Genomic DNA, 21,619 nt, shown 5'->3' on the forward strand with positions numbered 1-21,619 from the left:
TACTCTTCGTAGTCGGACTCAACTTGATATGACCACTAGGGTCGGAATAACAATCATCTTCTTAGTCATTACCAAAACGATGGTAACAACATTTATGAACAAAAAGGAATCAATTACTAGCTTCTTGGTAACCTTGTGACTTTCCCTGATCCAAGTGCGAGTCCTGTGCTTCCGGTAGTATAGGCCTCTACTACCATTCACACCTACTCATACTCGTCCCAAGTATTGTCTCGCAGCTTTCCAAGTTACTATCACAAAAACAATTTTAACACATAAAAATGTGTCCAATCAATCATAAAATTTTCCCTAGAATCTACTAGGATTTCTTCCATGTGTATCTTCAATAATCAATTCTGCTTCAACTCGGTGGTGAAAATGCCAGAGGGTAGGATAACTTTAGGAATTACGCCAATCGTTTCATCATCCCGCCAATCGAAGGTGTACTTCGGACGTACCATACTCCTCTAAACGTACTATTATCTTTCCTGACGTACTCTAAAGGCAAGGTACCACTCTTACGATATCTTCCGATAGGTGTCATTCACTATCATAAGCATATTCGTTTCCTCCGTTTACTCAATTTCCTACGAGCCTTCACCATGGCGTTACATTCACGGAAGCATGCGTCCAACGCATCAAGACGAGAATATAGATAGAAAAGATTTAGACGTGTAATACTCCTTATTACTCCGAAAAGTTACATGCCAGTTCTAATACCGTAATTAAACGTTTAGAAATATGAACACATAAAATTTCCAGATCCGGTCGGCAACAGACCACAGATCCGATCATACAATAGCATCATAAAGCATCATAAATCATTTAGCACATAAAAGCATGTTAGGCATTTTCCCTAAATTAGCTAGTGCTTGTGTCTATTCTGGTGTATTACCTAAATTTTATTAGACACACTCCTCACGATCATTGCTTAGCATTCTAAGTTTAAGTCTAGAAATAAATCCATATTCCTAGTTCGCTTAAACTAATGCTCTGATACCAACTGTGACATCCCCATTTTCACGGCCAGAAAAGACCGATTTTGTTTATGCTTTATAAAAATTAGAGTACTTCTTTTGATAAAAATGTTGCGGAATTTGTTCCCAGTAAAACATGATAAATACGTTATCAAAGCATTTCCGAATAAATGTATTTTTATTCATTTTAAAACATTTAGGATGTCATCGTCAATACAGAAACATAAACATAAACAGAACTTACATTCATTATCACGAGTGATCTACACCTCTTTAATCTCTCGGTGTAATGTAACTTCATATCGACACCTGTGATAGAAATAAGCTGGAGTGGGTCAGGTTGGGAAACCTGGTGAGTACATAGGGTTTTCAACCCACAATAATATAATTATTATGTTTAAACATCAAACAATCAACCCAATTACCCATCCCCATTATCTTCTTTACTCTTAAGGATCTACCCTAAGAATCAACTATTCTTCGTTCATTCATTCCTAAGGATCATCCTAAGGAATCGGCACGAAGTCCATCGTCACCGGGATTTAGGCACTAAGTCTGCATAGTCGCCAGGATTTATACAACAGGCACTAAGTCTGCATAGTCGCCAGGGTTTAGGCACTAAGTCTGCATAGTCGCCAGGGTTTATACAAAAGGCACTAAGTCCGCATATTCGCTAAGGTTTTGGCACTAAGTCTGCATAGTCGCCAGGGTTTATACAACAGACACTAAGTCCGCATAGTCGCCAGGGTTTTGGCACCAAGTCTGCATGATCGCCAAGGTTTAGGCACCAAGTCTGCATGATCGCCAGGGTTTAGAGTACACCGGGTGAACACATCGTTCACAACACCTACAGGTTGCGAGCCTGCTAGTGTTCCACTGGACTGTCTAGAATAGTCCGTGGTTGTCATCCATACTCTGCTAGATGACGGGGCCATCATTTGGGAAAGGCTTCTCACATCGTCCACCTCTCACACTCACCTCGTGGTCTATAACACCTCTCAACTCATCATCCAACTCATATTCCATCTATTACATCTACCCATGTTTTACCCAACATATTATCGTAGATATATATATATATATATATATATATATATATATATATATATATATATATATATATATATATATATATATATATATACAGTTTAAATCATTTAAAATATGTATAAAATCATTCATCCAGCATAGACAGCAAGTACTCAGATAATATGCACACATAGCACGTAGTTTATATAAAATACTTCGTATCTATGTGTAAGATGAAAGTAACTATGCACTCACTTGATAAGGTGGTGACTCGGTACTTGGACAGCGCTTCGTTTACTTTAAAATAATTTCCTTCAACGAAACCTAGTATTATTACCACTAGATTTTAGTCTAATATTTATCGTGACTAATTATTAGTCTTATTATTATTATTATTATTATATAAGCGTTTAAACAATACTTTCCAACCACTATGTACAGACAGGGGCTAGACATAAAACACCGGAGGGCAGGACCATTTTGGCATATAGCACTTCTGAAATCCAACAACCCTATGCGGCCCTTTAAACTAGATTCCCCGTACCGCGAGTAGTTAAAAAGATATTATAACGACACTTATATAAGTCATAATAATAGCTCAAATATTTATTATAAGTTGATAATAACAATACTAATTTTTAATATAAGCTATATTAAAATAGGTAAGCATAACTTACTTACAAGGGGGTTTTAGCTAGGAGTCGGGCTCTGCAGGGGCAGAACTTCGTTGCTGAATCTTTCTAAGAAAGATTCGTGCAGCGCTTCAGCGCTCACCTTACTATACTAAAACTACAGAAAGAGAAGTCGAATCACGAGGGACCGAAATGCTCGGGGGTTAAGAAGAGAAAGACTCTTGAATCAAGAGAATGGTGCAAGAAATATGAGAGCCCAAGCCTCTTATTTATAGTAATTGAATTTACAAAAACTACCCTCCATAATTACTTAATAACCTTATAGTTATATAAACGACTAAACACCCCTTCATAATACTATTTTAAATAGATTTAACGATATTTGCACTAAACTAATGTCGAAAGTACTCAACACTAGTCTTATAATAATCGCATCGTCGATACCTTTCTAATGATATATACATTTGTATATATATGTGTACGTATATATGATTTATACTTTATTTAATACGTAAATATGCTATTATAATTTGTAACTCGTTCATACGAACTCCATTTTTGACGTTCTTTATATCCACGCGTTGGTATTTACGAGTACTACAACTTTCATTTAGACGCCGTCACCTAATTCTCATTCTATCTCACATTTACAAAACTGTATCGAATTTATCGCGCTCGAAGAGTAGGGACCAAATTTCGTCCATATCTTTAACATACGAGCTCTACTCTCGACATTCTTTATATCCACGCGTAGGTAAAAACAAGATCTAAAACTTTCATTTAGACTCTGTTGGCTAATTCTCGACCGATCTTAAATTTAACAGTAGGAGGAGATTAGACTGTTAAATGACCGCGAAGAATTCGTAACTCCTTCATACGGACTCCGTTTGCGTCTGTCTTTTTACCGTTGAGTTCTTATTAATGAGATCTTCAACTCTCATTTAGGTCGCGTAAGCCAAAAACCGCTCGAACTAAAATTCGAGTTTCGGGCCGTGCACTGCTAAGCCGAATCTTAGAAAAATCATAACTTCCTCATACGAAGTCAGATTTGGGCGTTCTTTTTATGGATGTTCTCGGTTTAACATATTCTACGACTTTCGTTTAGATTACTAAGTTCAAAAAGTCCTCTATCGCAAATTCGCTATTTACGCTTCCCGGCCCCACGCAGTCTTGTGATATTCTCTCTTTCTCTCTCGCTAGCTCATGAATGATTCGGTTCCCCGCAGTCTCACAATACTCTCTCTGAATCACGTATGCTACGACTCTCCGCAGTCACACGATACCCTTTTCTCTGACTCATGTATGATGCGGCTCTCTACAGTCACACGATCCCTTTTCTCTCACTGACTCATGGATGCTATGGCTCCCCGTAGTCTTGCAACACTTTCTCACTCACTAACTCGCCATGGGATCACTCCATGGTTTTCCTTGATAATCCTAAGTGATCACCCCCACTCGGATCCACTCGCTCTCTTATCACCTCATAATCTCATCATCATATCATCACTACACCGAGTTCACTGACTCATGCCCACAACCCCAACATTGATAGGTGTACCCACCTACTCAGCTTATGCACCACCGCTCCTCATGTAAATTCTCGTAAGCAAGACACTTTTCTCAACACAGGTACACCCTTAGACAGTCTCGTTCTGGCGACAATTAACTGATGGGTTCCCACTGGAACAATAGTCACTCGGTACTCCACTTGCAAACTCAAATCTCAAAATAATCCAAAATTTTAGGGCGTCATACTCAGATACCCCGGTACACCATCACAAATTTTCATGATGTCTTGTCTCATACACTGATGTTCCACTCACGACATCATACTCGGATACCACAATACACTTTTTCAGAATCTCACAATGTCCTGTCTCATCCACTGTTCTTCCACTTGCATAGCTCGCAACCTTGAAATACTCCAACTCACAACTTGACACACAGAGGAATTGTCAATGTCAAGAACCTGTTGATGACCATCCGAAACCCCATCCTCTATGGCTCAAACCCATGCGAGAATACTCATACCAACTCTGAAGTTGACTGCCCAATCAACATTTACCCTTCCCAGAGTGCATATAACAACCCATACATTGAACCAGAAATTCTCCACCGCCGAAACTATCCTTACGAGCCACCCACCTCTAATTTACCATTACAACCTCGAAAAATTCCTAACCACCACAAGGTCCCCGACCAACGGCCACCTGCCGTGGCGACACTAATCCCTTCATGATCATGTACAACATGCATTATCTCGCTCTGCACCTCGCCTTGATCACCAATAACCCCGCTCTCCTGTATCCGCACCGCAGGTCACTATATCCAGACCTCTAACCGCTCTTGCACAAACCCATGATATTCTCAATACAATGTCCGGGTCTCCCCCATTCAGGGCTCGAACCATTACCATTTGGCACGCCAACCATTTATTCTACACACTGTCTCGCCAGGTACATTACACTCGACTCTTGGATTCGTACAACGCAACATTCGATGATCTTCCGATGCAGACCAGACAACTCCAAATATCTCGTACCTCAGAAAAAAGTATCAGAATCCCCTCAACGTGACTGCCTCTAGTTATCTCGAAGCCTCAAACCGACACACCACCGGACACCCCAACTGTTCCAAACAGTCGTGACTCTCAATCTGGAAATAATACACTATCACGCAGCTCGCCTCTGATTCCTCAACCAGTATCTCATCGTAGAAGTAATCATAAAAGCAAGAGATTTTACTCTCACAGTCGATACACAATTTAGACAACGAGGGCCACCGCCCCAGTATACACCTCTTGATCACTTGAAACATCTACTAAAAGTATGTCTGACTCGACTAAGGCATCTTCTTGTCCTCATCTCAGTCTCCACTAATAGCTCTCTCGTGGTATATGGAATACCTCGCAGCAACCATGCTGCCCAAATACTCTGGTGAAAAGGTTGCAACCCTATGCTATCCCAAGGAGTTTACCTCCAACTCTGGAACTGGAACTCAATATCTCATTTTGCTTCTCCCAGGAAGCGGAAACAGCACAACTCTCGTCACAGAAACTGACATCTCAACTATTTGCCGATTGCTAAACTCAGGCCACAACTCTCCATGAAATCTCATTTCTACTCATCCCTGTGTCTTGCGACTCCAACTGGCATTTTACCAAAAAAATCTCTTCGAAACTAACTCGATTTCCCTCTCCAGGTATGCTCCATTAAACTCGCTCGACATGGCCTTCTGGCCCCACACTCTATCATATCTTTTCTCAATTTAATCAATCACAACGGGATAACTGGTTAAACTCGAAGCACTAGCCGCCACGAATCATGGTACTCGAACCATGCGATCTCCTCTCAATCTGTTACGAATCATGGTACTCGAACCATGTTATCACTTCTCAGTCTGCTACAAATCACTTCTCAATCTGCTACGAATCACTTCTCAATCTGCTATTTAGAACCTATGGGATTCTTCCTGTTTCGAGTATGGGTCCTCTGCTTTCAGTAGTACGGGCCCATACTACCTGCCACATCTACCCATACTTTCCACACGGATAGTCCCAGATTTCCTAAGTAACTGCTCAACCCCCTCGATTACCAATCTGGATATGTATGGTCGCTATACAGCGAATACTCTCCTCTATCAACGTACTCTTCTGACTAAAGTCACTTCTCAGGCTCTTCCTAAGTTCTCACACTTCTCCGCCATTAGCTGCTGAAGAACTCTTAGTGATGTCAACCATCTACCTCCTGAATATCATCATATTCACCCGGTGCCTGACTCCCATCATCAAGAGTTCCACAAAGCACCAATCAAGCAGCATTCGGGCATCAAATAATCTCCACCAACACGCAAAACCATTCTAGGCTAAAGCCCCACTTACCCTACTCACACTCAAAAGGTATCACTGAACTCAAGCAACCCTACCTTTCACGGGTATCTCACTACTCCCTCAATAGAATCCTTAGTTGCTCATCTAGGTATCTCTCCTAGATTACTCCTCTACTCAAAGTTCTCTCTAAAAGATTCATGTTGGATACTCTTACTCCTCACATACTCAAAGCACATCACAAATAGCAACAATTCCTAGGCTATGGCATCACAAATCAGGCATCTCTAGCCCTAAAATATGAAATACCTAGCCTAACTTCTAGCATGCATTACCAATATCTCAATCATAACTTATAACATAAATAAGTAAGGGTACTTTGGGAAATCACCGTTCGGTCTCTGGCTGATTGTACACACTGCTCCTTCTCGTTTTCTCTTAGAATCTCTTACTCGTTATAGAAAAATCTTTTCTTTTTGAAAACTTTTCTCAAATCCTCAGTTTGAGTCCAGACTTACCCGAAGGTGCATCCGAATCCATCAAACCAAGGCTCTGATACCAACTTGTAACACCGTAAATTTTCAAACAAATTTTTCATTTTAAAATCACTTGATTCTCATAACACATTTCATAAAAATCTCATTGGTTTAATTTACAAAACACAACTCCATAATTTGTTTGATTGATAATCCAGGATCCTCACAACATGACTCTTTCTCTGGTGTGTACAATCAAGTCGGTGCCTTCCCGCGATCCTGAGAAACCTGAAACACATAACACATAAAACGGTAAGCACGAAGCTTAGTGAGTTCCCCAAAATACCACACACACAGCTCATTAGCCACTCGAGGCTATATCACTGTAAGTCCTTCCGGTCAATGTGTCTCAGTGGGTCCATCCAGTCCCACGGTTCGTTGGACCCTCTGGTCTGGTATGTAAAGCTCCGCATAGCATAAATCACAAAGACATAATGCACAACATCAAACAAAAGGCAAGATAACATAATACTAAATGTAAGCACATAAGACCCTCAGGTCACACATAAGTACCACTCTAGGTAAAGTATAGTTAGAAGACTCACCTTGCGAGTAGCAAGCAATCATCCTCGAACTCGAATCTCGAACTAGCCACTGCCTAACACATAGGGTAAATATCTCTAATTAATACTCGATTCTTGATTCTCAATAACCAAATGTTATTCTTCTCTCTCTAACTCTTGAATTGGGTAAAAGACCATTTTACCCCTCCATAGTGTCCATTACTCATGTTGACCAAACCCTAAAGTCAACAGAAGTCAAACTCAAGTCAACAGTCCATGTTTGACCCGACTCGCCGAGTGCACTAAGGCGACTCGTCGAGTCCACTCGTTACTCATAAGTCTCGTGAAGGTCTAGCTCGTCGAGTTAACCCCTAACTCGCCGAGCTATTGCACGGTCCAGCTCATCGGGACAAACCCTAACCAACTCGTCGAGTCAGTTCATGGACTCGGCGAGTCCCTTCGATCTGATTCCTCATTCAGACGATTTAAGGCAGATCTGTCACTCCAAACACTAGATCTACTATCCTAAGGCTCGATTGTCACGTAAAGCTTCGATCTTTACGCTCATGCATGGTGGTTTTGCTCCAATCTATCAATACATGTTCTTACAAGGTGTTAAACACAATACTCCTCTCATGGATGAATAAAGTTGGGACCTTTGGGCTCTAGGGACCTCACAAGGTCCATATCTGAGGTTTAAACCTACTCATAACTTAGTCTTCTCGAAGTACCAAATAATATGTGATGAAACCCTAACTTCTCAAAGTCATGAGATCCAATTAATAAGATGAGAGAGGTGTAGACTTTATACCTTCTACAGAAGCTCCAGGTGAAGAAATGCTAGATCCCATAGCCTCTTCTTGTTCCTTGCTTGTTGCTCACTCCTTTCCTTTCAAAGATTCACCAAAAACACTTGATATTAGCTGAAGTCGCCTCTCTTCCAACCTCTGTCGTCTACTACCCACTAGTTATGTGTGCCCCGTGGTCCTTCCCATCCCAACGAACTAGCTCACTCAAGTCTAAAACATCGGACGGAAACACAGCTCCCTCAGAATGAGATCCACCCGAAATCTCAAACTGCTCGTACTCCACACAGATAGAACTAAATTCACCCACCAGAGTCTGATCCGACACAGAATTGGAACCACTCGTCCCAATCTAGCACTCCACTTATGACCCATGCTCCACAATTATACGCATGTATTACACCTCGATCCGTCCGATTCGCGACAACCCCGCTCTAACTCAATACACGACGGTTATCGACCACCGTTGAGTTCCCTAGTCTCGCCTTTGGTTCAGCCCCCAGGTTCTCACAGACTCTTATGGTAAGGCCACCCATGCCTAAGAGCCGCTCTGCATCATTCCCTGACTAATAAGGTTGCGGCCCTCCCCCCGCAGTTATACAACACTTTCTCTCACTGACTAACACGTGCTACGGCTCTCCGTAGTCCAATGGCACTCTCTCATTGCCTCGCGAAAGCTACGCCTCCCCCCCCCCCCCGCAGTCTTGCGATATTCTCTCTTTCTCTCTCGCTAGCTCATGAATGATTCGGTTCCCCACAGTCTCACAATACTCTCTCTGACTCATGTATGCTACGACTCTCCGCAGTCACATGATACCCTTTTCTCTGACTCATGTATGATGCGGCTCTCCGCAGTCACACGATCCCTTTTCTCTCACTGACTCATGGATGCTACGGCTCCCCGTAGTCTTTCAACACTTTCTCACTCACTGACTCGCCATGGGATCACTCCATGGTTTTCCCAGATAATCCTAAGTGATCACCCCCACTCAGATCCACTCGCTCTCTTTTCACCTCATAATCTCATCATCATATCATCACTACACCGAGTTCACTGACTCATGCCCACAACCCCAACATTGATAGGTGCACCCACCTACTCAGCTTATGCACCATCGCTCCTCATGTAAATTCTCGTAATCAAGACACTTTTCTCAACACAGGTACACCCTTAGACAGTCTCGTTCTGGCGACAATTAACTGATGGGTTCCCACTGGAACAATAGTCACTCGGTACTCCACTTGCAAACTCAAATCTCAAAATAATCCAAAATTTTAGGGCGTCATACTCAGATACCCCGGTACACCATCACGAATTTTCATGTTGTCTTGTCTCATACACTGATGTTCCACTCACGACATCATACTAGGATACCACAATACACTTTTTCAGAATCTCACAATGTCCTGTCTCATCCACTGATCTTCGACTTGTACAGCTCGCAACCTCGAAATACTCCAACTCACAACTTGACACATGGAAGAATTGTCAATGTCAAGAACCCGTTGATGACCATCCGAAACCCCATCCTCTATTGCTCAAACCCATGCGAGAATACTCATACCAACTCTGAAGTTGACTGCCCAGTCAACATTTACCCTTCCCAGAGTGCATATAACAACCCATACATTGAACCAGAAATTCTCCACCGCCGAAACTATCCTTACGAGCCACCCACCTCTAATTTACCATTACAACCTCAAAGAATTCCTAACCACCACAAGGTCTCCGACCAACAGCCACCCGCCGTGGAGACACTCATCCCTTCATGATCATGTACAACATGCATTATCTCGCTCTACACTTCGCCTTGATCACCAATAACCTCGGTCTGCTATATCCGCACCGCAGGTCACTATATCCAGGCCTCTAACCACTCTTGCACAAACCCATGATATTCTCAATACAATGCCCGGTTCTCCCCCACTCAGGGCTCGAACCATTACCATTTGGCACGCCAACCATTTATTCTACAGACTGTCTCGCTAGGTACATTACACTCGACTCTTGGATTCGTACAACGCAACATTCGATGATCTTCCGATGCAGACCAGACAACTCCAAATATCTCGTAGCTCAGACAAAATTCTCAGAATCCCCTCGACGTGACTGCCTCTAGTCATCTCGAATCCTCAAACCGACACACCACCGGACACCCCAACTGTTCCAAACAGTCGTGACTCTCAATCTGGAAATAATACACTATCACGCACCTTGCCTCGGATTCCTCAACCAGTATCTCATCTCATAAGCAATCATAAAAGCAAGAGGTTTTACTCTCACAGTCGATACACAATGTAGACAACGAGGGCCACCGCCCCAGTATACTCCTCTTGATCACTTGAAACAGCTGCTAAAAGTATGCCTGACTCGACTAAGGCATCTCCTTGTCTTCATCTCAGTCTCCACTAATAGCTCTCTCGTGGTATATGGAATACCTCGCAGCAACCATGCTGCCCAAATACTCTGGTGAAAAGGTTGCAACCCTATGCTACCCCACGGAGTTTACCTCCAACTCTGGAACTGGAACTCAATATATCATTTGGTTCTCCCAGGAAGCGGAAACAGCACAACTCTCATCACAGAAACTGAAATCTCAACTATTTGCCGATTGCTCAACTCAGGCTGCAACTCTCCATGAAATCTCATTTCTACTCATCCCTGTGTCTTGCGACTCCAACTGGCATTTTACCAAAGAAAATTTCTTCGAAGCTAACTCGATTTTTCCTCTCCAGGTATGCTCCATTAAACTCGCTCGACATGGCCCTCTGGCCCCACACTCTATCATATCTTTTCTCAATTTAATCAATCACAACGGGATAACTGGTTAAACTCGAAGCACTAGCCGCCACGAATCATGGTACTCGAACCATGCGATCTCCTCTCAATCTGCTACGAATCATGGTACTCGAACCATGTTATCACTTCTCAATCTGCTACGAATCACTTCTCAATCTGCTATTTAGAACCTCTGGTATTCTTCCTGTTTCGAGTACGGGTCCTCTGCTTTCAGTAGTACGGGCCCATACTACCTGCCACATCTACCCATACTTTCCACACGGATAGTCCCAGACTTCCTAAGTAGCTGCTCAACCCCCTCGATCACCAATCCGGATATGTATGGTCGCTATACAGTGAATACTCTCCTCTATCAACGTACTCTTCTAACTAAAGTCACTTCTCAGGCTCTTCCTAAGTTCTCACACTTCTCCGACATCAGCTGCTGAAGAACTTTTAATGATGCTAACCATCTACCTCCTGAATATCGTCATATTCACTCGGTGGCTGACTCCCATCATCAAGAGTTCCACAAAGCACCAAGCAAGCAACATTCGGGCATCGAATAATCTCCACCAACATGCAAAACCATTCTAGGCTACATCCCCACTTGCCCTACTCACACTCAAAAGATATCACTGAACTCAAGCAACCCTACCTTTCATGGGTATCTCACTACTCCCTCAATAGAATCCTCAGTTGCTCATCTAGGTATCTCTCCTAGATTACTCCTCTACTCAAAGTTCTCTCTAAAAGATTCCTACTGGATACTCTTACTCCTCACATACTCAAAGCACATCACAGATAGCAACAATTCCTAGGCTATGACATCACAAATCAGGCATCTCTAGCCCTAAAATATGAAATACCTAGCCTACCTTCTAGCATGCATTACCAATATCTCAATCATAACTTATAACACAAATAAGTAAGGGTACTTTGGGAAATCACCGTTCGGGCTCTGGCTGATTGTACACACTGCTCCTTCTCGTTTTCTCTTAGAATCTCTTACTCGTTATAGAAAAATCTTTTCTTTTTAAAAACTTTTCTCAAATCCTCAGTTTGAGTCCAGACTTACCCGAAGGTGCATCCGAATCCCTCAAACCAAGGCTCTGATACCAACTTGTAACACTGTAAATTTTCAAACAAATTTTTCGTTTTAAAATCACTTGATTCTCATAACACATTTCATAAAAATCTCATTGGTTTAATTTACAAAACACAACTCCATAATTTGTTTGATTGATAATCCAGGATCCTCATAACATGACTCTTTCTCTGGTGTGTATAATCAAGTCGGTGCCTTCCCACGATCCTGAGAAACCTGAAACACATAACACATAACACGGTAAGCACGAAGCTTAGTGAGTTCCCCAAAATACCACACACACAGCTGCTTAGCCACTCGAGGCTATATCACTGTAAGACCCTCCGGTCAATGTGTCTCAGTGGTACCCTCCAGTCCCACGGTTCGTTGCACCCTCTGGTCCGGTCTGTAAAGCTTCACATAGCATAAATCACAAAGACATAATGCACAGCATCAAACATAAGGCAGGATAACATAATACTCAATGTAAGCACATAAGACACTCAGGTCACACATAAGTACCACTCTAGGTAAAGTATAGTGAGAAGACTAACCTTGAGAATAGCAAGCAATCATCCTCGAACTCGAATCTCGAACTAGCCACTGCCTAACACATAGGGTAAATATCTCTAATTAATACTCGATTCTCGATTCTCAATAACCAAATGTTATTCTTTTCTCTCTAACTCTTGAATTGGGTAAAAGAGCATTTTATCCCTCCATGGTCTCCATTACTCATGTTGACCAAACCCTAAAGTCAACAGAAGTCAAACTCAAGTCAACAGTCCATGTTTGACCCGACTCGCCGAATGCACTAAGGCGACTCGTCGAGTCCACTCGTTCCTCATAAGTCTCGTGAAGGTCTAGCTCGTCGAGTTAACCCCTAACTCGCCGAGCTATTGCACGGTCCAACTCATCGGGACAAACCCTAACCGACTCGTCGAGTCAGTTCATGGACTCGGTGAGTCCCTTCGATCTGATTCCTCATTCAGACGATTTAAGGCAGATCTGTCACTCCAAACACTAGATCTACTATCCTAAGGCTCGATTGTCACGTAAATCTTCGATCTTTACGCTCATGCATGGTGGTTTTGCTCCAATCTATCAATATATGTTCTCACAAGGTGTTAAACACAATACTCCTCTCATGGATGAATAAAGTTGGGACCTTTGGGCTCTACGGATCTCACAAGGTCCAGATCTAAGGTTTAAACCTGCTGATAACTTAGTATTCTCGAAGTCCCAAATAATATGTGATGAAACCCTAACTTCTCAAACTCATGAGATCCAACTAATAAGATGAGAAAGGTGTAGACTTTATACCTTCTACAGAAGCTCCAGGTGAAGAAATGCTAGATCCCATTGCCTATTCTTGTTCCTTGCTTGTTGCTCACTCCTTTCCTTTCAAAGATTCACCAAAAACACTTGATATTAGCTCAAGCACTCTCTCTTATCTTCAATGGCCGCTCAGGGTTTCACATAGGAGAGTTGGGCAGCTGGTGAGGCGCATTTGAGGTTATAAGTCTCCTTAAATAGGCCCCAACCCTGGGAATTTAGGGTTTCCTCGCACAGCACCAGCTCGGCGAGTCCGCACACTGACTTGTCGAGTCCGCTCATTAAACCCACGCGGATGACTCAACTCTACTCGACGAGTTGGACTCACAACTCGTTGAGTCGCTCCATAAATCTCAGAATTTACTCTCATAATGATATATCTAAAATTTGGATGTTACAGTAAACCTATAAAATATGTGTCTTGACCATTGTTTGTCCATCAACTGCCTCCATTAAAGTATACTCACCATATCAAATAGACCATCCTGACCAACAAGAATACAAAGAAAAGTACAAGAACTTGCTTCACCTCTTTGTTTTTCTTTAACTAAAGAATCATGTAGAAAAAAAAATTAAGAATGAGATAAATAATTCAGTCAATGATTACTATTATATACTCCATATTTTATCGAGACCATTCAATATGAGCCGAACAACAAGTTAGCCTTTCGTCTACCTCGCTCACTACCATTCACAGCAAGCTCCATCAATGGCGTCAATGCCCCGATTCTGATCACACATCCAATATTCTCATTGTCTCGCTTACACAACGAAAGCAAAATCGAAGTAGCATTCTCATTGCTTCTCGGAATCCTAGATTTTACAAAATTAATCAAATCAGGAATAATTTGAGCTCTCACCATAGTCGTTCAGCTTCGTTGTAGCTAGCAAGAATTGAAAGAAAAGTCAAAGCTTCATCAACCATAATGATATTCAAATCGGTCAACATTTTAAACAACATCACAACAATCCCAGCCCTAACTGCCCTCCCTTTATTTCCTTGATATATACAGAGACTGAACAACGCTGTCGCAATGTCGTTTTTTCCTCTTTTGCTTCCGTTTTCAAGTAAATCAACTAGCGCTAGAATCGCACCAGATCCACCGATTACGATCTTGTTTTCGTCGGAAAGCGATAAGCTGAAAAGCGTCTCGGCGGCGTTTTCTCACGTTTCCATGGTTCCAGATCTGAGAAGTTGAACAAGAGAAGGTATCGCGTTTTCCATCATTCTTAATCCTCTGTTGTTATCGTATACCGAGAGGTTTAAGTTCTCTTCTGTAGTAAGATCTTCGGATGTTAATAAACCAACAAGAATCGGAATCCATCCTGATTCAGCGATAATCATTCAGTTTTATGTGATTCTTTTTTATAAACATTGGATTTTTGACAATGTTGCCCTTCGTTCTTCGAAAGATTAACTCGAGAGGCCATGAATGATTGATTTAGTGCTTACATAAATAAACTATCCATCACTATCTTTTAACCTTTTCTTTGGAGGAAAGGAAGCTACAACCTGTTATAGTAGGTTAACTGGCATTTTTAACAGATCAAACGAGAGTTCATTCCTTTAATGTACAAAAAAAAAAAGAAGTTAGGTGATCTTTTAAAACAAACCCAACAAGTTTGATGGGCTAATATGACATTAGCCCTTTAAATATCTTATAATACTTGTAACATAAATTTGTGTGAGAAAGAGATTATATGGACAATGACGAGTTCAAAATGATGCTTACGTTATTGTTTGTGGTAAATAGTTGGTTATAGAGGACTTTGATCCTTAGATTTATAGAGGTTAATGACATTTAATTCTATTCAATATTTGAACCAAGAAATTTCCAGAATTTTAGTGAAAGGTAAAAGAGTTGAAGTAAAAAATAAAATAGTACTTTTTTATAAACTGTCCCAACTAATAGGATTTTTCTTGAGCTAACTGGGTAAAATATAAGTTATAAGTAAAAAAAGGGTTGACTTGACTTTTTTATTCAGTAATTGGACTTTTTTGTTAGCAAAATAAAATTTGAGATTTTTTCATAAACTGCACCAAAATATTGAGACTTTTTTGGAGATTTCCATATTTATTTATGGAAAACTCGAAACCGAAACAAAAAAATGTAAAAAGTTTGTATCCAAACCGAAAAGACACACACAATCAATACAAGAAAAATCTTAAATAGCTACAGAAAGTTACTACACAATTCAAATCTATAGCTATTCTACTACGGAATATGCTATAGAATGGGTGGTCGTAGGTATTTTGTTACAAAAACAGCTACAAAATTGCATTTTTAGCTAAATCTTGGTTAGCTCTGAAAAGTTGCTATGGAATCAACAACTATAGCTATTCTTCTATGAAATATGGTACATAATTGGTGGTTGTAGACCAAAGAGCTTATAGTCAAGCAATATCAAAAGTTGATGGATATGTGCCCCTCAGCCAAAGGTTGAGGTTTCAAGTATCGCTATTTTGATATGGAAATGGCAACATAAATTGTGACAACCGTCAAATTTCGGTCAATTCAAAGTCAACAAGTCAAACCGGTCAACTCCAATAACCCTTGTATGCTAGGGTTTACGTTATGTAATCACTATACAATTCGCTATTTTAATGAGAAATCATCATTTGGAAAGTTCATGTGTTTGATTTTCCTTAGCCTTAACAATGCTAAACAACAAACCAAAGCGATAAAACACTATTGCACAATCATCGGGATTGTGTAAGACACTAAATCATGGCTTAACGGGGTTTATGGACCTTTCGTTGCGAAGCCGGACACTCAAAAAGATCACAAACGAAACCTCTCACAATCTCTTTCACTCAACCTCTCTCTATTAAAATCTCTCCCAAATCTCTCCCAAATCTCTCTCAAAAGTTCCTTTAATTTTTTGTAATCATTCGGGCCATCCCGACCCTTAACTGGGTCAAAAACCACTTGAAACGGGGTAAAAACGGGTAAAATAGGCTTAAGGACCCAAAACTGAAGCTTCAGGACCGAAGTCCCTGTCATAAAGGAAGACGACACACATTTGTCTGTCGTAAACTTACGACTCGCGTGTTTAGGACACGCAATGAGTATCAAGGAAGCCCCTGTCATAAAAGAAGACGACATGCATGTTTGCGTGTCATAATTTTTCCGGTTTTTCGACTACGACTTCGTTTTAACTCCGTTTTTCATTATTTTAACGTGGGATTTTCACCCAAAACTTTATTTTATAAACTAAGGCCCCAAAATATATAAATCTCCAGGGTTTTTATAAAAATGTATTAAAAGAATTGGTGGTTGGACTAATTATTGAGGGAATATTTGCTTTTCCTTATTTTATGACAAAAGCAAGCCACCACCACCTCACTCTATGATCATCCACTCTTTCCCACTACTCCTTGTCTCCTTAGTGGACCTTTACAACCAATCTCCAGCTCTTCCCACGTTCTAAGAGCTGGAGGATTGATCCTCTCTCCTCATCCTCCATAAAAACTCTTTCATTCTACACTTAGCAACCAAGAACACTCTCCAAAATTCTCTCATCTTTTCTCTCAACTTCAAGAACTTCAAGGCTTTCTCCAGGGATTTCTTGCTTCAATTAGTAAGTATCTTCATCATTCACATAATTATTAAACTCCATTCTACTCAAATCATTGATATCTTACACAAGTTCCATCTTATTCGGTGTTAGATTTTCGAATCATCAAGACATCTTCTTAGTGTTCTTGAGTTGAACACTTCCTCTCTCTCACTTTCATCCACTGAAACCACATAAAGTGAGTTCATACCATACATTTACATGTTTTTCTTAAGTTTTAAGGGGGGAATACAAGTAAAATCATCAAGAACACAATTAAACTTTTTCTAACAGATTGCATCAGAAAAGATGGACGTTAATCACGGACTGTTTTGGCTAACTTAAAAATTTTAGTTTTCAAAACTGTTTCAGATGCAAGTAGTTCAAACTCTTAGCTTTAAAATGACTACTTGCACACCTCCAAATGATTTTTCTACAATTAATGGTGATTTTTACAAAACTGCCTGTCATTTCAGAGGCAAACCCCGACCAGTCTGTGATTATGAACATTTTCACCTCTGTTAGAGATCACTAAAAATCATGATAAAATTCACGAACAAACTAGACTCATATTCCAAACTCTCAAAATTTGCGGATTTGGATTTAGAGCTGTGATGATTTTTCTATAAATTTTCTAAGAACGGTAACAGAAACTGTTTTTAACGAAAAGTTGCTGTTAATTTCATTTCATCTTGTAACATGTTGAGCAAGGTGTATATCTTTATGTGACTATATGTTACTGCAATATATGACATTTTATCTTAATATTTAGACACACATCAGTTTACAAATGGATTTGGTCATATAAAATATAAAGAATAACAAGTGATTATAATCAAAGTACAATCGATACATTCAAACATTAAATAAACTATTTTGAATATAGTTTGCATACATTACCACGTACTACCCTTGGTTGATAAACTATAATAGGTATAGTTTATGATACATTACATAACACATACATTTAAAAAGGGTACATTTATACAAAGGATATTTTCATTAAGCAAGGTACGGCCATACGGTACCAAGTTTTCATAACACGAAATTCCGTTAATGACTTTGTGAGACAATTACTTCAAATTACCATTAAGTCCTGTATTGTAACCAGAGTCTCCTTGAGGGAGAGCGTGATACTTGTGTATAGATCTATATTGGGTTTGACAAACCCACACCTAAACTGCATGCAACAGTTAGACCGATAGGTCTGGGGTGACAAATGTCATAACATTTCCGACGCCTGAAGAACGTCGTTTTAGGCAACCTTGGTCATAGTATGGTTATAATAAACTCACATAAAGTATTAACAAACATTGTAATTTACGGGAACTTCATTAAAATTTAACGATTTTATGTCGATTTAAAATTGCATTGTTTTACTATAAATATGACAAATTACTTGTACATTTCGGTCTTTGGGTTTTAAGACTACATTTACACATTAAGGAAAATATTGGATTTTTCTAACACAAATACTACTTTTACAAATGAAAAGCTTATGAACTCACCAACCTTTGTGTTGACACTTTTTCAAACAACTTGTATTCTCAGGAAATCATTAAACAGGTAATCAAGTGCTTTTGAGGATGGGACGCTAAGGCGTCTACTATTTCATATTTTATCAACATATTGTAATTGATTCGTAAACATGTAATTCATACAATGATGTAATATTTTTTCAATTATATATATGTTGGTTGTGTTTGCTTGAATTACTATTACAATTGCTGTTATGATACTATACATGAAGTCCTCCACCCCCGGACGTTTCCGCCATCCTTGGTTTGGGGGTGTGACATAAATGCATTGCATTGCATAGCTAAATACTGAATTGTGTAGGATCGAATTGATTCTAAAAGTATGAAATCGTGATTGAAAATGAAAGTATAAATTATACAAGAGAGTAAATAAGATTATGATACTATATTAGATTATGAAAACATGATTACAACTTTGGATGTAAGAACTTGTCAAAAAGCACACTCTACTTTCTAACTAACATCCATATTTATACGTTGACAAACAGAGTCGGTTAGAGAAATAACCAATAAAAACATGACACTTAGGCAATGACAGACTGTCAAGCTATTTCACACATGTCACTACGAAACCTAGTGTACAAAACTCCGAAACCAATCATACTTTCAGAATCAAACATTGAAGACTAAAATATAACATTACATACTTTCACAATAAGACTCGTACACATCATACATTTAGACTCTAAGACCTAAGAATCTCTCCCTTTGTGTCGAGTCGCGAAACTAAGTCTTCGTTTTCTTTCATCAAAAACTTGAGGAGTAAAGTCAAGCACCACCATTCGAACAATGATCCACCATTTGAGCATATCGGACACCTTCTTAATCTCATTATTTGGATTTATTCTTCATAGTTCAACTTTAGACAAAATTATGTTCAATGTTGATGACTTGTAGTAGTGCTTGTCATGCAATTACATCATATGATTATTCAGAACTTTAACATAATTACACTAAAATGGCATTGAGAGGATTTTGCAACCACTCAACCCAAGAAATAGTATTCTTTCTGATTCCTAGACTTGTACCGAGTAAAATAAAAATCCCTAATAGAATAAAAAATCATTTGTTTCCGATATTTATTTCCTCCAAAAATACATCATTTCGATGGCATCATATAATCCATCACGAAGTAACTATAATTCGATCTACTATTCTCTTCTTAGCACTAGATAAAGCCTATAAATCCATCCATAAAAATAACAAGATATCGATGTCATAGGCGCAATTAACCGGTCATATTATGTCATATGGCAGTAGCCAAGTGGCAAGTTAGAAACAAGCGGGAAATAATTTCTGAATCTCCATGAAAAATACGACAGGTCAACGAAGGAACATTAATTCCTTTATCAACAAGAGATTGTCTTAAAAGAAGCCTATTTAGCATCAAATGCCACGTAAATATATTTACTTTCCTCAATGCAAATATGTTCCATCTAGTTGTAATATTCAAAGTCGGAAGGAAAAAAATCATCAAGATCCTTCCTAACATCAGAAACCATGAAGACTCCAATATTATTCAAGCACCATCCCAAGAATATGTATGAGAATTAAAAGTAACATTCGGGATTAAATTATTCAATTCCATTAGTTGATGGAATTTGGACGCTCCCTTAATGTCACGCCTCCACTTCCACTACTAAACACCCTCATATCTATGATCTGAGATGTAACAATCTTTACTCATATCAAATGAGAAAAGGCACTGGAACCTTTGCTTTAAAAGTAAGTTACCAATCCAAATGTCGGGCCAAAAAACATATCGAAGAACCGTCTCCAAGAACTTGAACAACCATACTATGAGGAATAACACCTTTCATGTGAAGATTATTTACTGATTTAAAGATCCTAGTCCACACACACGGACCTTGGGCCAAAGACTCACCAAACTGAAACCCATTTTGCTTATTATGAACCGAATTAATGACTTTAACCCATAACGAACCCTTATCAATAAGATATAACCAACGCTATTTCTAAAGAAGAGCATGATTAAAATTTGGAAGACTACCAATCTCTAAAAATCCTTTAAGTCAGCAATAAGTAATAAAAACCATCACTTTATCATGATAGGTGATGCGATCAATCAAACACAATTAATAACCAAACTAATAAAATCCAAAATCATTGACATCAACACATAAAATTCAGTTTCATCTACTCCAAATGAAAGCAATAGGTTTTAACACCCAAATTCATGGCCAGAACATCAAACCTAATGATTATTGTCATGCATGGATCAACTCTCGAATCTTTCAGATCTTCGCTCCATATCAGCTAACGGCCCTACGATCACCTTGTAGACTCTCAAAACAACACTTATGGGGTTTATAATTGTATGGAACGAATTAGGTTTGAATATATGTCATTAGTGTTAGTTTTCGGCTCTATTTATAGGTTTCAGAGTCGTCACGGCATGGAAAAAGACTTGTCACGCCGTGGGAGCTGGATTTCGTAGCGTACACAGATTTTTCTGATTTTCCAAGCCGTGAAAATGGCTTTTCCACGGTGTGAGAACTGTGAATCAGAATTTTTCATAAACACTAAAGTCGTCAGAAATTTTGTCTTGTTTTCAGAACATCTTGAATCTCGTCAATCAGAGTTTTGAGTCATGAGATATGGTCAAAACACAGAAGAGAGGTCAAGTTGTCCAACAACATCTTTTTTGAATTTGTTTTAGCTCTGTTTGCTTCCTTTTCCATCTCATCTCCCATTTTAACTGTAATTAAACATTTCAAAGAATATTAAATATCCTATATATTAAAATATAACATTTTAACTCAAATATATTAGGATAATGGCCTAAAATACATAGTTAAATAAGGTCATATCAATCATTATTTGAACACGAAAAAAAAATCGAGACCTCAAACTCTCAAAATAACTTTTAACAGTAGTTGGCATTAGGAAAATAGAGAAATAGTAAATCCTTATAGACACTAAAACAGACTTTAAAATCATAGATCTTTCTCCAATATAAACTAATGGGATTTGCAATTAGCAAGTCTTTCCGCAA

The 21,619-nt window shown here is 39.4% G+C and overlaps 1 long non-coding RNA gene and 1 pseudogene across 1 annotated transcript; one reads left to right on the forward strand and one right to left on the reverse strand.

The window, feature by feature from the left end:
• Positions 1-14,145: 14,145 nt before the first annotated feature.
• Positions 14,146-14,735, reverse strand: LOC145105659 (U-box domain-containing protein 12-like; annotated as a pseudogene).
• A 2,076-nt stretch (positions 14,736-16,811) lies between these two features.
• Positions 16,812-18,777, forward strand: LOC145168743 (uncharacterized). The gene is made up of 3 exons (XR_013742052.1): positions 16,812-17,089; positions 17,180-17,264; positions 18,617-18,777. It is a non-coding gene; the product is annotated as an uncharacterized LOC145168743 (long non-coding RNA).
• The last annotated feature ends 2,842 nt before the right edge of the window (positions 18,778-21,619 follow it).

Source organism: Lactuca virosa, chromosome 4 (genome assembly GCF_052849685.1).
Source record: "Lactuca virosa cultivar CGN04683 chromosome 4, Lactuca_virosa_CGN04683_v6, whole genome shotgun sequence".
Lineage (NCBI taxonomy): Eukaryota > Viridiplantae > Streptophyta > Magnoliopsida > Asterales > Asteraceae > Lactuca > Lactuca virosa.